This window comes from Diaphorina citri, unplaced genomic scaffold (genome assembly GCF_000475195.1).
Source record: "Diaphorina citri unplaced genomic scaffold, Diaci psyllid genome assembly version 1.1 scaffold764, whole genome shotgun sequence".
In the NCBI taxonomy this organism is placed as follows: domain Eukaryota; kingdom Metazoa; phylum Arthropoda; class Insecta; order Hemiptera; family Psyllidae; genus Diaphorina; species Diaphorina citri.
In genome coordinates, this window is record NW_007378197.1 from 35,176 (window position 1) to 50,175 (window position 15,000).

The 15,000-nt window shown below is 37.7% G+C and overlaps 1 protein-coding gene across 1 annotated transcript in view; it reads left to right on the plus strand.

Annotated features, from left to right (window-relative positions):
• Positions 1–15,000, plus strand: part of LOC103511890 (L-threonine ammonia-lyase) — a 55,909-nt gene that overhangs the window by 9,302 nt on the left and 31,607 nt on the right. The window lies entirely within an intron of this gene.

A 15,000-nucleotide genomic window follows, 5' to 3' on the forward strand; every position in this document is an offset into this window, starting at 1 on the left:
CGCACAATCAGGTTTATTTCAGAGAAACCTGTGAGTTCATATATTATCCCATTGAGAGGATCCCAAGAGGTGCCATCTAGGCTAGAGAGCTCGCTCAGGGGTCTGATGAGGGATATTCAGGTACATAAAATGTCCTTGTACCCTACTTCCTGAGACGGACATGACCGTAGTCCCATTCAGGTACCCTCAAAAGAGCCAGTGTTATTGTTTGTGGCTTGACAGGGCTGGTTTTGTCTTAGTTTTACGTCCTCCAGCGAGACGGATTCTCAGGCAGATACTTGTCTATGTACTAACAGTTTAAAGTTCCCCGTTCAGCCTTTCTACAATTTCGTAGGTATGTACTTCTATTTTCCACAATTGCCTCCCACTTGTTAACTGTGCATATCTACATATTAATCACATGAAAACTCATATGTGAGAATACAGGGGAGAGAAGCGTGGTTTTCATAATCAATAAATAATATCACATGAGTCTAATTCTAATTAGTATTACCCCCGACCTCAGCTTTATCTGCTTATATGGGTTAATGAGACAATCTAATTTGTAACTTGGATGAAAATGAAAACACACAGGGTCGAATTAAAGTTCCAGAGGAAGGAAAAGGAAGGGAACTCTATATCAACAGTTTTGCAATCATCTGATTCCAGAGGTTTGGAAAAGAAGAAAAAGGAAGGGAACTCTATATCAACAGTTTTGCAATCATCTGATTCCAGAGGTTTGGAAAAGAATGAAAATGAAGGAAACTCTATATCAACAGTTTTACAATCATCTGATTCCAGAGGTTTGGAAAAGAAGAAAAAGGAAGGGAACTCTACATCAACAGTTTTGCAATCATCTGATTCCAGAGGTTTGGAAAAGAATGAAAAGGAAGGGAACTCTACATATATCAACAGTTTTACAATCATCTGATTCCAGAGGTTTGGAAAAGAATGAAAAGGAAGGGAACTCTATATCAACAGTTTTGCAATCATCGATATGAATTTCCCATTTTTGGTTCTTCCCCTATTGGCGGGAGAACATGGAAAAATGAAAATTTGAATAGACCATAACTCCAACCCTGATTATCGGATCGAGCTCAAACTTGTACCAATGTACTACGTTTTTTAAGGACTTTAATGTAGTTATCAAAAGCAGGGGATTCTCATTTAAGATTTTAAAGTTAGCCCCCCTGGGTCCGACCCTGAAAAAGTCCCTGAACTTTTACATAGCCTATAAGAAATTAGAGGTAAATATAGGCTCGTATACAAAATTTCAGATTTCTAAATTCATCGGTTCAAAAATTAAGGTTGGGGTGGGGACTTTATGAATGCACTGTATGAATCGATAACCCAGGGTTGAAGTAGAATAATAATGTGTGTTCCGGTTTTCTGTTTCAGTAAAACCCCTGTCGGTTCAAATCGTGAACAAACCCATCCGTCTAGTGGCTAATCAGGAACATACGTTCATCTGTCATGTAGCAGGGTCTAGACCCCAATTATCAAACTACCATTATGTTCAAGACTTTTGCTAGCAGACACGTGACTGGCGTATCTTGCAATTATGTGTAGGGAAATTTTTATACAAATAAAAATAAAAACAAAACAATAACAAATGGTTCTTTACATAATTATGCTACATTGATTTCTGCTTTACAACGGGGCCAACCCTTAATTAGTATTAGTATTAGTACCCATACCTAGTTCATATACACTCACCCACAAAATTACCTGGACATTCCGAAAAATGTCCATACCATCGCTTCTACTTTTATAATTAGTATTAGTAATTAGTACCCATACCTAGTTCATATACACTCACCCACAAAATTACCTGGACATTCCGAAAAATGTCCATACCATCGCTTCTACTTTTACGGATTCCGTCTGTATTACTACAGTAGGTACCTAATATACTGGATGATACAAAATGAGACTTTCTCAATACAAAGGTACTAAATTTTCATGTCGCCACCTGGACTCAAACTCCTGTCCTCCGGATCACGGGTCCAACTTTCTACTTCTGAACTACTGGGCTAGTAAATCCGTTTACATAATATATTAGTCTCTGTAATTTGTAAAAATGGATTTTTTCTTTTTCAATCCGTAAATTTGTAAAAATAAAATAAAATAAATTTCATTAATTTTGTTATCTAGTATCTACACTACACGTCCCATCTATATCGCACCCTCAGAATTATATGGTGATATCTTAAAAACACCAACTTTAGGGAAATCGCAATTGAAATTTTGACGTTTTTTCACTTTTTTCACCATCGCCATATCAGGAACGGTTTTATAAACATATGACAAATGACATATAATATTATAAGGTTGGAAGCCTAGATTTTAAAATCTGCATTATTTTAGTTTCCACTGTTACGTCCCATCTATATCGCACCCTCAGAATTATATGGGGATATCTTAAAAACACCAACTTTAGGGAAATCGCAATTGAAATTTTGACGTTTTTTCACTTTTTTCACCATCGCCATATCAGGAACGGTAAGTCGTAGAGATATAATTCCCAGACTAATCAAAAGATCTCTCATTCCCCTGGTTACAGCGAAGTAAACAAGTGCGTTTTTCTTCGCTCTTCATTGAAAAATTGTTTTCCAGTGGAAAAACCCCCTTTTTTATTTCTCTTAAGGTACCTATTAAAGATAAGGTAATAAAACGAAAATCGAGTTTTTCGACATATTATACCCATTAGTCCCATTACCAATTATCAAACTACCATTATGTTCAAGACTTTTGCTAGCAGACACGTGACTGGCGTATCTTGCAATTATTATAGGTAACATTCTTAACAACTATAAAAAATTTCATCAAAATCGGTCGAGCCGTTTTTCGTGAAAAGAGGACAACAAAAGGTCCATCAGAGTAACAGCGCCGTAACAGACAGACATACATGTACATGTTTCTGTGTATGCAATATGCAACAATTTAGTCGAATTTCGCGTTATTTTCATAGTATAACTTCTCGCTGTTTCTTATTTTCAAAAAATGTTATATCTTTTTCTACGTTTCCACTTTCCATTGAAAATTAAAGAGGTTCTCTAATTTTATTTATTAAGATCAATAATCATTGTGATTGTGTTGGTATCTACTGTACCTGTACCTATACAAGTATACATACATGTAACAACTTCAGAAACAGGATAGGGGTGATGTTGCTAAACTTGTGGTTCTTTAGAATCTTTAGATGCATAAATCATTCAGAAAAAGAGACCATACGAGGCCCTTATTGCACCGATCAGGTTTAGTAGGTTTTATTATTATTGAGTATAGGTAACTGGATAACTCATATTTTATGGTCCAACTCCTATGTCATGTACGATAGAAAACATAGAGCATTGGCATGGCATTTCTCAAAAAAAAAAAGAAATATTTTCTGCGACTTTTTAGGGTTTTTAATCCAAAATAATGTCTTTAACGTATTACCTAGTAAGGGTGGTAAAATAACGCTTTTTATCAAAAAATTCGGTCAAATCGGATCTAAAGGGATTCAAACATGTATAAAACTGGAAATTATACCAATCCCAGGACTGGTCCCGAAATCCCGGGATTGGCAATTTCTAATCTCGGGATTGTACTCCCTAGACGTCAGGGCCTGACCCTGGCTCTGGCCAAAATTTGGTAACTCCTTCAAAAAAAAAAAAAAAAATGGATTTTAAAAGATAGAACACTAACGCAAAATTCAGATTTTCATCTTTAGACACTCAAAATAATAATAATAATATATGTTTGTATTTAGAATATTTAAATTCTTGATACAACTAACATGTTCAAAAATATTCAGGGGTTCCAAGACTTTTCGAACGCTCTGTATAAATATTTACACCCTGTACATAAATATGAAATGGCTTGGGATATGAAATATGAATGTTTTCTATAATATTTCTCCTTTTCTCACTCTACTCTATAGCTCTATACCTACCATTCTATCTTGTTGAGTGGAACGCCTCTCTCTTTCTCTTTCTCTCTCTCTCTCCCTCTCCATTTCTCCCACTAATAACTACCAAATAATCCTCTTGAAGAAGTAAGTACCTATGAATGGAGTAAAACTCTCTCTCTCTCTCTCTCTCTCCATTTCTCCCACTAATAACTACCAAATAATCCTCTTGAAGAAGTAAGTACCTATGAAGAAAGGAAAATGGAGTAAAAACGTCAAGAGGGCAATAAATAGTGAGATATATTGGTATATTATAACAATATACCTACACCAGATACCTTTATACATTGGAGTAAAAACGTCAAGAGGGCAATAAATAGTGAGATATATGGGTATATTATAACAATATACCTACACCAGATACCTTTATACATACATATAATCCCTGCACCGTATGCTATCTATGCTATAAAAACGAGCGGAGCGGTGCTAAAATACGCCAATTCACAAATAAATAAACAAGGAAATCATGTGTTTTCGTACTTTTCGTCTAATTGAATATCGTCACATAAACAGAACGAATCTATGTACCTATAGCAGGTACGTCAGTGTTGGGAATAATCGATTATTTCACATAATCGATTATCAATAATCGATTATAAAAAATAATCGATTAATCGAAATAAATAAATAAGGAAATCATGTGTTTTCGTACTTTTCGTCTAATTGAATATCGTCACATAAACAGAACGAATCTATGTACCTATAGCAGGTACGTCATGAGACTTTCTCAATACAAAGGTACTAAATTTTCATGTCACCACCTGGACTCAAACTCCTGTCCTCCGGATCACGGGTCCAACTTTCTACTTCTGAACTACTGGGCTAGTAAATCCGTTTACATAATAATCCTAGAAGACGTAGGTACAAGCTAGAATGTACAACTGCAAAACTTTCAACTGAATTATACTTGTTCATTAATGTTCATCTGACCATAAAATATCACGGATATTATCTTAATATAGGTTTTATAAACATATGACAAATGACATATAATATTATAAGGTTGGAAGCCTAGATTTTAAAATCTGCATTATTTTAGTTTCCACTGTTATCATTATATCACACACAGTTAAGCGCTCAACAAAGTTCAGTTTCAAACCCACCCTATTTTTTATTTAAAATATTTAAAAAAAAAAACTTTAAAGGAAAAGTTGAGAAAAAATAAACATTCAATGAGTTTTAATGTTTGAAAAAAGTTCCGTTCTCAACTTTAAAGTCGGGAAAACAAGAACTACCTAGTGATCTTTTTTAATACGAAATTTACGCTTTGCACACTCATCCCTGCTAAGAATAACTTTTTAGTTTCTAGCGCTCACCACAAGCCAAAGTAGATACTGGAAAGGAGTCTAATATTAAAGTAGATAACTAGAAACCATATTATTATTATTCTAATATCAAAGAGAATAAGAGATTTAATTTATGTATATAGATGAGTGATTTTGTACTTACAATAAACAGTTCTAATTTTATTGTATAGGTTTCTAATTTTATACCTACCTACTTAATTTGTGTGTTAAAAAAAATATATATTTATATTATTTATGTACTTAGAAATGTAAAAAAAGGGATTTTTTTTCAAGTAGGTATTTACTTACATAAGGTACCTACCTACATAGATCTGTGTGATTATTTTTTTCGAGATACATACTTATTTGCAATGGAATGCTCCTACTAATTTAATTAAATTCTACAACCTCTCCCTCCCTCTCTCTCTCTTTCTTTCTTTCTTTCTGTCTGTCTCTCCCTCTCTCTCTTTCTTTCTGTCTCTCTGTCTCTCTCTCTCTTTCTTTCTGTCTCTCTGTCTCTCCCTCTCTCTCTCTTTCTCTCTGATGTCTCTCCCTCTCTCTTCAATTAGGTCATCTTCTTTTTTTCTCCACCTTTTCCCTCCAATTCTATTTGGGGTCGGCGTTTCCGTCTTGTATTCTACTTAAGGTTACCAACCGTCCCGTATTTCCCGGGACATCCCGTATTTTTGGGAAAAATAAAATGTACAGACCTTTGTCCCGTTTTTTTCCCATTCGACGGAAAACATCAGAACAAACTAATCAACAGTAAAAATTATAAGGTGTTCTTCCACTTTATCTCTCCATCCCTTCTCTCTAAGGTGTTCTTCCACTTTATCTCTCCATCCCTTCTCTCTAAGGTGTTCTTCCACTTTATCTCTCCATCCCTTCTCTCTAAGGTGTTCTTCCACTTTATCTCTCCATCCCTTCTCTCTAAGGTGTTCTTCCACTTTATCTCTCCATCCCTTCTCTCTAAGGTGTTCTTCCACTTTATCTCTCCATCCCTTCTCTCTAAGGTGTTCTTCCACTTTATCTCTCCATCCCTTCTCTCTAAGGTGTTCTTCCACTTTATCTCTCCATCCCTTCTCTCTAAGGTGTTCTTCCACTTTATCTCTCCATCCCTTCTCTCTAAGGTGTTCTTCCACTTTATCTCTCCATCCCTTCTCTCTAAGGTGTTCTTCCACTTTATCTCTCCATCCCTTCTCTCTAAGGTGTTCTTCCACTTTATCTCTCCATCCCTTCTCTCTAAGGTGTTCTTCCACTTTATCTCTCCATCCCTTCTCTCTAAGGTGTTCTTCCACTTTATCTCTCCATCCCTTCTCTCTAAGGTGTTCTTCCACTTTATCTCTCCATCCCTTCTCTCTAAGGTGTTCTTCCACTTTATCTCTCCATCCCTTCTCTCTAAGGTGTTCTTCCACTTTATCTCTCCATCCCTTCTCTCTAAGGTGTTCTTCCACTTTATCTCTCCATCCCTTCTCTCTAAGGTGTTCTTCCACTTTATCTCTCCATCCCTTCTCTCTAAGGTGTTCTTCCACTTTATCTCTCCATCCCTTCTCTCTAAGGTGTTCTTCCACTTTATCTCTCCATCCCTTCTCTCTAAGGTGTTCTTCCACTTTATCTCTCCATCCCTTCTCTCTAAGGTGTTCTTCCACTTTATCTCTCCATCCCTTCTCTCTAAGGTGTTCTTCCACTTTATCTCTCCATCCCTTCTCTCTAAGGTGTTCTTCCACTTTATCTCTCCATCCCTTCTCTCTAAGGTGTTCTTCCACTTTATCTCTCCATCCCTTCTCTCTAAGGTGTTCTTCCACTTTATCTCTCCATCCCTTCTCTCTAAGGTGTTCTTCCACTTTATCTCTCCATCCCTTCTCTCTAAGGTGTTCTTCCACTTTATCTCTCCATCCCTTCTCTCTAAGGTGTTCTTCCACTTTATCTCTCCATCCCTTCTCTCTAAGGTCCTCCTACACTTTATCTCTCCATCCCCTCTCTCTAAGGTGTTCTTCCACTTTATCTCTCCATCCCTTCTCTCTAAGGTGTTCTTCCACTTTATCTCTCCATCCCTTCTCTCTAAGGTGTTCTTCCACTTTATCTCTCCATCCCCTCTCTCTAAGGTGTTCTTCCACTTTATCTCTCCATCCCCTCTCTAAGGTGTTCTTCCACTTTATCTCTCCATCCCTTCTCTCTGAGGTGTTCTTCCACTTTATCTCTCCATCCCCTCTCTCTAAGTTGTTCTTCCACTTTATCTCTCCATCCCTTCTCTCTAAAGTCTTTGTTACACACGTTATAGTCACTATGAAGCTATATCAGGTACGTCACACTCACACACGTTATAGTCACTATGAAGCTATTTCAGGTACCTAGGGTTACCCAATCTGTAAGATTGTGGCGAGTTCATTTCTATTAGGGTATAACAATATTGTATCTGGCATGTCAACCACTGACTCTCAGGCCGTCTGACTTCGGAAGAGATAAGGAACTAATTAAAGTTTTGCCGCCAGCCTAGTTAGCTTAGTTGGTAGTGCGTCTGCCTTGTAAGCGCTAGGCCGCGGGTTCGATTCCCGCCCGGGCCGGATTTTATCCTGATGGGATAATGTTCGTTCTCGGACGGGCTGGCTTTCTCCTATCCTGTCTTCCTTCTCTCTTCGATTTCGGGACGATAAGACCATAGCAGTTACAGTTCCCCCTGGCTTTCTCCTATCCTGTCTTCCTTCTCTCTTCGATTTCGGGACGATAAGACCATAGCAGTTACAGTTCCCTCTGTGTTCCTATCCTGTCTTCCTTCTCTCTTCGATTTCGGGACGATAAGACCATAGCAGTTACAGTTCCCTCTGTCGGCAGGCTTTCTCCTATCCTGTCTTCCTTCTCTCTTCGATTTCGGGACGATAATCGCTTTCTCCTATCCTGTCTTCCTTCTCTCTTCGATTTCGGGACGATAAGACCATAGCAGTTACAGTTCCCTCTGTCAAGATCTCTAAAAAAAAAAGTTTTGGCGTTTCTGTTTTTTCACGTTGATTTTTGTCGAGCATTGCCTTTGTGTAAATGGAGGTAGGAGAGAGAGGGAGAGGAGAACATTTGAACACAGTACCTACCTATGATAAGGTCTCTGTCAAAAAAAAAGTTTTGGCGTTTCTGTTTTTTCACGTTGATTTTTGTCGAGCATTGCCTTTGTGTAAATGGAGTATAGGTAGGAGAGAGAGGGAGAGGAGAACATTTGAACACAGTACCTACCTATGATAAGGTCTCTGTCAGATATTATGATCAGGGTAACTCACTCTCAAGTGAAATTAACACAAGGCTACGCTGCGCCGCGCCGTTATATTAAAAGGACAGAAATTAAAATAATGAAGAATAAGATGACAAAAGAGGCGAAATTACCTACACATATCTACGTAGTATTTCTTGTGTTGACACCCTGTATATTATATCTACTTGACGTTTTAGCATTCATTGTGTAAATGAGAGATATGAGTGGTGGAGGGGGGATGTGTTTCCTATGAAGATCTATCTTCATGTGTGGTGATGTCATCATTTAACATCCATGGCAAGCTAATATCTAGGTTCACAGCAGTGCGCCTGGCCAAGTTCCGGTCTAAGCACGCCAGTGTGTGTACCTACAACTACATATCTAGGCTCACAGCATGCGCCTGGCATGGAGGGGGGATGTGTTTCCTATGAAGATCTATCTTCATGTGTGGTGATGTCATCATTTAACATCCATGGCAAGCTAATATCTAGGTTCACAGCAGTGCGCCTGGCCAAGTTCCGGTCTAAGCACGCCAGTGTGTGTACCTACAACTACATATCTAGGCTCACAGCATGCGCCTGGCCAAGTTCCGGCCTAAGCACGCCAGTGTTTGTACAACTATCTAGGCGCACGGCAGTGCGCCAGGCCAAGTTCCGGCCTAAGCACGCCAGTGTGTATTTTACATGAAACATTTCGACGCATTTTTACCCCTATCATAACTCCGTCAATGTGCGCCTGGCCAAGTTCCGGCCTAAGCAGTCTAAGCACGCCAGTGTTTGTACAACTATCTAGGCGCACGGCAGTGCACCAGGCCAAGTTCCGGCCTAAGCACGCCAGTGTGTATTTTACATGAAACATTTCGACGCATTTTTACCCCTATCATAACTCCGTCAATTTTCAATGTAATCTCACGAAATTTGGACCATATGTTAACCTTAGTCAGCTCCCATGGCGTAGTGATCACTGCGCTCGCCTTGCACGCGGGAGACCCGGGTTCGATTCCCGGCGGGGTCAAGAAATTTGTTAACCTTATTATACCTGCGAAATTCCGAAGTTCCAGCTTTACCGGAAGGGGTAAAAAAAACGGTTTGAAAATCGCTTATTTTACGGCTGACTCACTGAATCACTCATCAAAATTATGAGGCACTTCCCGATGTCCTAGAAACTTCAACAAAATTGACAAAAGTTGCACTGGGCGCCGCCCACGGGCCGAATTAACCGCTTTTTGGCAGTTTTCACAAAACGGTTAGAGATATCGAAAAAGTTTTGAGAGTTGACCCCCCCAAAACCATACCTAAAACCCCCCCTATAGTAATTTTAGAAAAATCTGAAAATCGACAAAAGTTGCACTGGGCGCCGCCCACGGGCGGAATTAACCGCTTTTTGGCGGTTTTCACAAAACGGTTAGAGATATCGAAAAAGTTTTGAGAGTTGACCCCCCCAAAACCATACCTAAAACCCCCCCTATAGTAATTTTTATGAACATCGGAACAACGGTTAGCGGTATTTTCCTGTATTTTTACAGTTAACAGTATTTCGACTGCTTTTTTAATGACTAAACTAGGTACTAAAGGCTTAGTTAGGTATCAAAAAGATATTTCACCAACAACAATTACACTTACAACAACAACATCAACAAGAACAACAACAACAACAACAACAACAACAACAACAACAACAACAACAACAACAACAACAACAACAACAACAACCTATGATAACGTCTCTGTCAGATATTATGATCAGGGTGACTCACTCTCAAGTGAAATTAACACAAGGCTACGCTGCGCCGCGCCGTTATATTAAAAGGCAAAAACTAGTTCTGAATAATTACTATTAGTCCAATTCCCGATGCAATGCTTACTTTGAGCTCTCTAAACAGTCTAAACACGTATGGCGTATAGCACTACCGGTGGTTAGGGTGAAATAACTGAGGTCTGGGCGACGATATGCAGACAAGTACAAAAATAATGGCAGTAGCATACATGCTCATTATTCATGTTCATAGTTTGTTCCTATGGGTATAGGCCTATAGCATACTGTATAGGTACAGTTATTTTTGATCATCCTGTTCGTTATATATAGGTTCAATCTCTTTTTCTTTTTTGGGGGGTTGGGACGGTAATCGGATGATATGGTCTCTTATTTATTTACTTTTTACTCCCAGGTGTATAGGTTCAATCTCTTTTTCTTTTTTGGGGGGTTGGGACGGTAATCGGATGACATGGTCTTTTCGGACGGAACTGGTGTTCCTCCACCTAGTAAGTAGAAAGAATGAATATTGGCCCCTTTTTAGTCCGTCCTTCCTTTATTACTTCTTTTAATAACCTACCATTTCAGATTTTTTTTCTTCTAGGTTCAATCTCTTTTTCTTTTTTGGGGGGTTGGGACGGTAATCGGATGATATGGTCTTTTCGGACGGAACTGGTGTTCCTCCACCTAGTAGGTAGAAAGAATGAATATTGGCCCCTTTTTAGTCCGTCCTTCCTTTATTACTTCTTTTAATAACCTACCATTTCAGATTTTTTTTCTTCTTTTTTTCTAAAGTCATATTTTTGATTCAACTTCAAAACAAGTTCTTCTCAATAAGCTCTTTTGACTAGTAGGTACCTAGGTACTTGAAAAAAAATAAATAAAATAAAATAAAAAAAGGGAATTCTGAAAAGAAAGAATGACTGACTGATTGTTTTAGTTTTCCTTTTCATTTAGATTCTCGGGATATTTCAGACGCAGTTTTACCGAGAGCTCAACATTTCTTCTTCTTCTCTTTTTCTTCTTCTCCGTCTCATCTTCTTTTTCGCCTTCTTCTCCTCCTCCTCCTCTTCCTTCTTCGTCTTCTCCTACTCCTTTATTCTTCTTCAACTTACTTTTCAAGTACCCAAGTAGGGACTCTGAGTTGATGGTATAGGAAATAGTACAAGTACATTCAATAGGTATTGCTTTTATCTGCCATATTTATTCAGCATCTTGACGGCACTCTCCTCGTTTTGGCTATGGTTCTAACAGATTTATCCTTGTTTGTCCTATCCCATCCTATTCCATTTATCCCGATCTCTTGATGTCTTTCAAGCGCGCATATTATGTTTGTTTGTAAATAAAATAAAATAAAAAAAGGGAATTCTGAAAAGAAAGAATGACTGACTGATTGTTTTAGTTTTCCTTTTCATTTAGATTCTCTTTATAATAGGTAGTAGGTACTTGGTGCTTTGCGAAACTTAAGTTCAAAGTGCTCCGTTTCTAAAATGGTCACGTGATCTTTAATTTCAACTTGAATAAAATTTTCTTACTTCATCGTAGAAACTTTTGAAAAAATGTTCTGGATAATGTCAAAGTCAAGTGTGTCATCAATGTTTTTACTTTCTATTACCTCTACGTATAGGGAACCTATACAAGGTAATGAGAAAGTATTGCAATCGGTCCAAATTTTCAAAATCGGGAAATGGGTGGAAATATCCGTTGTTTGTTTGAATTAAAATTTACTGCTAAAAAGGTTTAAAGGAAAGCTGTTTTCTCCCTATACGGCCGTTATGATATTTGATTTGTGTTTATCAGTGGCGTAGCCTTCATAAAAGCTAGGGAAACACCGCTGTACCGAAAAAAATAGGGTGCCACTAGTTAGGGAGAACAACTCTATTATTGGGTTATTTCCCTTTTGATTAGGGATGGCAATCCCGCACGATTTTCAATCCCGCGGGATCCCGCGCGGGATTAGGGTCAATCCCGCGGGATCATGATAATGTTATACTCCTTCATGATAATGTTATTGTGAAGGTATGGGGCGTAAAACCATGGGGCGCCTCTCACCTGGTATTAGGTATAACGTGAGAGGCGAAAATTACACTTACAACAACAACATCAACAACAACAACAACAACAACAACAACAACAACAACAACAACAACAACAACAACAACAACAACACTCTTCTAAAGATACACTTCTACTCTTCTTCACTTTATCTCTCCATCCCCTCTCTCTAAGGTCTTCTTCCACTTTAAGTCGGATCTACTCTTCTAAAGATACACTTCTACTCTTCTTCACTTTATCTCTCCATCCCCTCTCTCTAAGGTCTTCTTCCACTTTATCTATCCATCCTTATTTTTGGCTCTCCTACTCTCTTTCCTACATAATGATTATCGTCTCTTCTCTCTACATGTCCGAAACATGTCAGCCTGTTCTCCTGTGGATTTTCTCTCCTAGAGGTCCCACTTTTACAGTACCTACCTCTCTAATACCTACGATTTTAAATTATTCAATCCTTCCTTGTAACTCCACACATCCACCTCAAAAACTCAACATCCTCATCTCTGCATTCCTATATAATTACTCGTATTTACCCTATAGGTACATATTCTTTAGAGATCATGAGATGCAATGGTCAGTACATAATATAGTCAGGGAGACAGTAGATAGACAATACCTATATCTATGTAGGTATATATTTTTTATGTAGCAATAATAATAAAATGTAATCTTTGATATTGAAGAATGTTAGGTATTCGTGCACAGTTTGTGCCAAGAGTTATAAAGAATTTCTCCAGTCAGCATACAGACAGCAGCAGATTTCTAAGTCATAAAACAAGACCAATGTATCAATAGCATTCCCAATCTACCAGTATACGAGTATGTAGGAATTCGTGTTTAGTTTTATTTTAATCTGTTTGTCCTGATGGACTTTGCAAAACAAACAAAAAATTGGGTAACGTTTCTTTTTCCACCAAATCTAATTTTCATCCTAGGTATTATTTTGCACATAAAAGTTTTATTTATATTTTATTATCTTTGTATAGGTACCTATACTGCTTCTGAGTTCAGGACGTAGGTATAGTCTTCTTTTAACTTTAAACTGACCAGACACCAGGGGTCTTTTCTGGTGTTGTCTGTTTTTAATGTCCAACCCTATTCGTTTTAGGAACTAAATAGACTCAATGGTTAGGTTTTCCTAAATGTAGATAGAGAATTACCTATGTAGGTACCTACCTACTTGCGAGGGATCCGAGTTCCGTCCCTGAGCTAGAAATATGTACTTTATATACTTATCCAAGTTTGAAGGTGTACAAGTATATACAATTATACATGTGCATGGATTTACTCGTACAGGGTGACAAAAAAAAAATGTACACATTAAACTGTTGAGATAAAGGGACTGCTTGTCTAATTCGACAGTCTAAATAAAGCACTAATACTAATACACAGGTACTTATCCAAGTTTGAAGGTGTACAAGTATATATGTATATATACAATTATACATGTGCATGGATTTACTCGTACAGGGTGACAAAAAAAAATGTACACATTAAACTGTTGAGATAAAGGGACTGCCATGTACTTTATATACTTATCCAAGTTTGAAGGTGTACAATTATACATGTGCATGGATTTACTCGTACAGGGTGACAAAAAAAAATGTACACATTAAACTGTTGAGATAAAGGGACTGCATGTCCCTTTATCTCAACAGTCTAAATAAAGCACTAATACCTACTAATACACAGCATTTTTTCAGCTTTCATCATGTAGGTAGGTTGGTAGGTACCTACCTACAATCGATAACATTGAAAATCTAACAGTACTTGTTCAGAAGTCACGTCAATGGAATGTTGCTATAAAAGGAGCTGCCACAAATGAGCAGTGACCAGTGTTATTATAGAGTTAGGTTAAACACACAAAACTAATACACAGCATTTTTTCAGCTTTCATCATGTAGGTAGGTTGGTAGGTACCTACAATCGATAACGTTGAAAATCTAACGGTACTTGTTCAGAGGTCACGTCAATGGAATGTTGCTATAAAAGGAGCTGCCACAAATGAGCAGTGACCAGTGTTATTATAGAGTTAGGTTAAACACACAAAAAAGAGCTTTCACAATTTGAGCAGTGACCAGTGTTATTATATGTATAGGGTTAGGTTAAACAAAAAAACTAGTTCTAAATAATTACCATTAGTCCAACACAATTAAACACAAAAACTAGTTCTGAATAATAAAAAACTAGTTCTAAATAATTACCATTAGTCCAACACAATTAAACACAAAAACTAGTTCTGAATAATTACCATTAGTCCAATTCCCGATGCAATGCTTACTTTGAGCTCTCTAAACACGTATGGCGTATAGCACTAACGGTGGTTAGGGTGAAATAACTGAGGTCTGGGCGACGATATGCAGACAAGTACAAAAATAATGGCAGTAGCATACATGCTCATTATTCATGTTCATAGTTTGTTCCTATGGGTATAGGCCTATAGCATACTGTATAGGTACAGTTATTTTTGATCATCCTGTTCGTTATATACTTATTTATTTACTTTTTACTCCCAGGTGTATAGGTTCAATCTCTTTTTCTTTTTTGGGGGGTTGGGACGGTAATCGGATGATATGGTCTTTTCGGACGGAACTGGTGTTCCTCCACCTAGTAGGTAGAAAGAATGAATATTGGCCCCTTTTTAGTCCGTCCTTCCTTTATTACTTCTTTTAATAACCTACCATTTCAGATTTTTTTTCTTCTTTTTTTCTAAAGTCATATTTTTGATTCAACTTCAA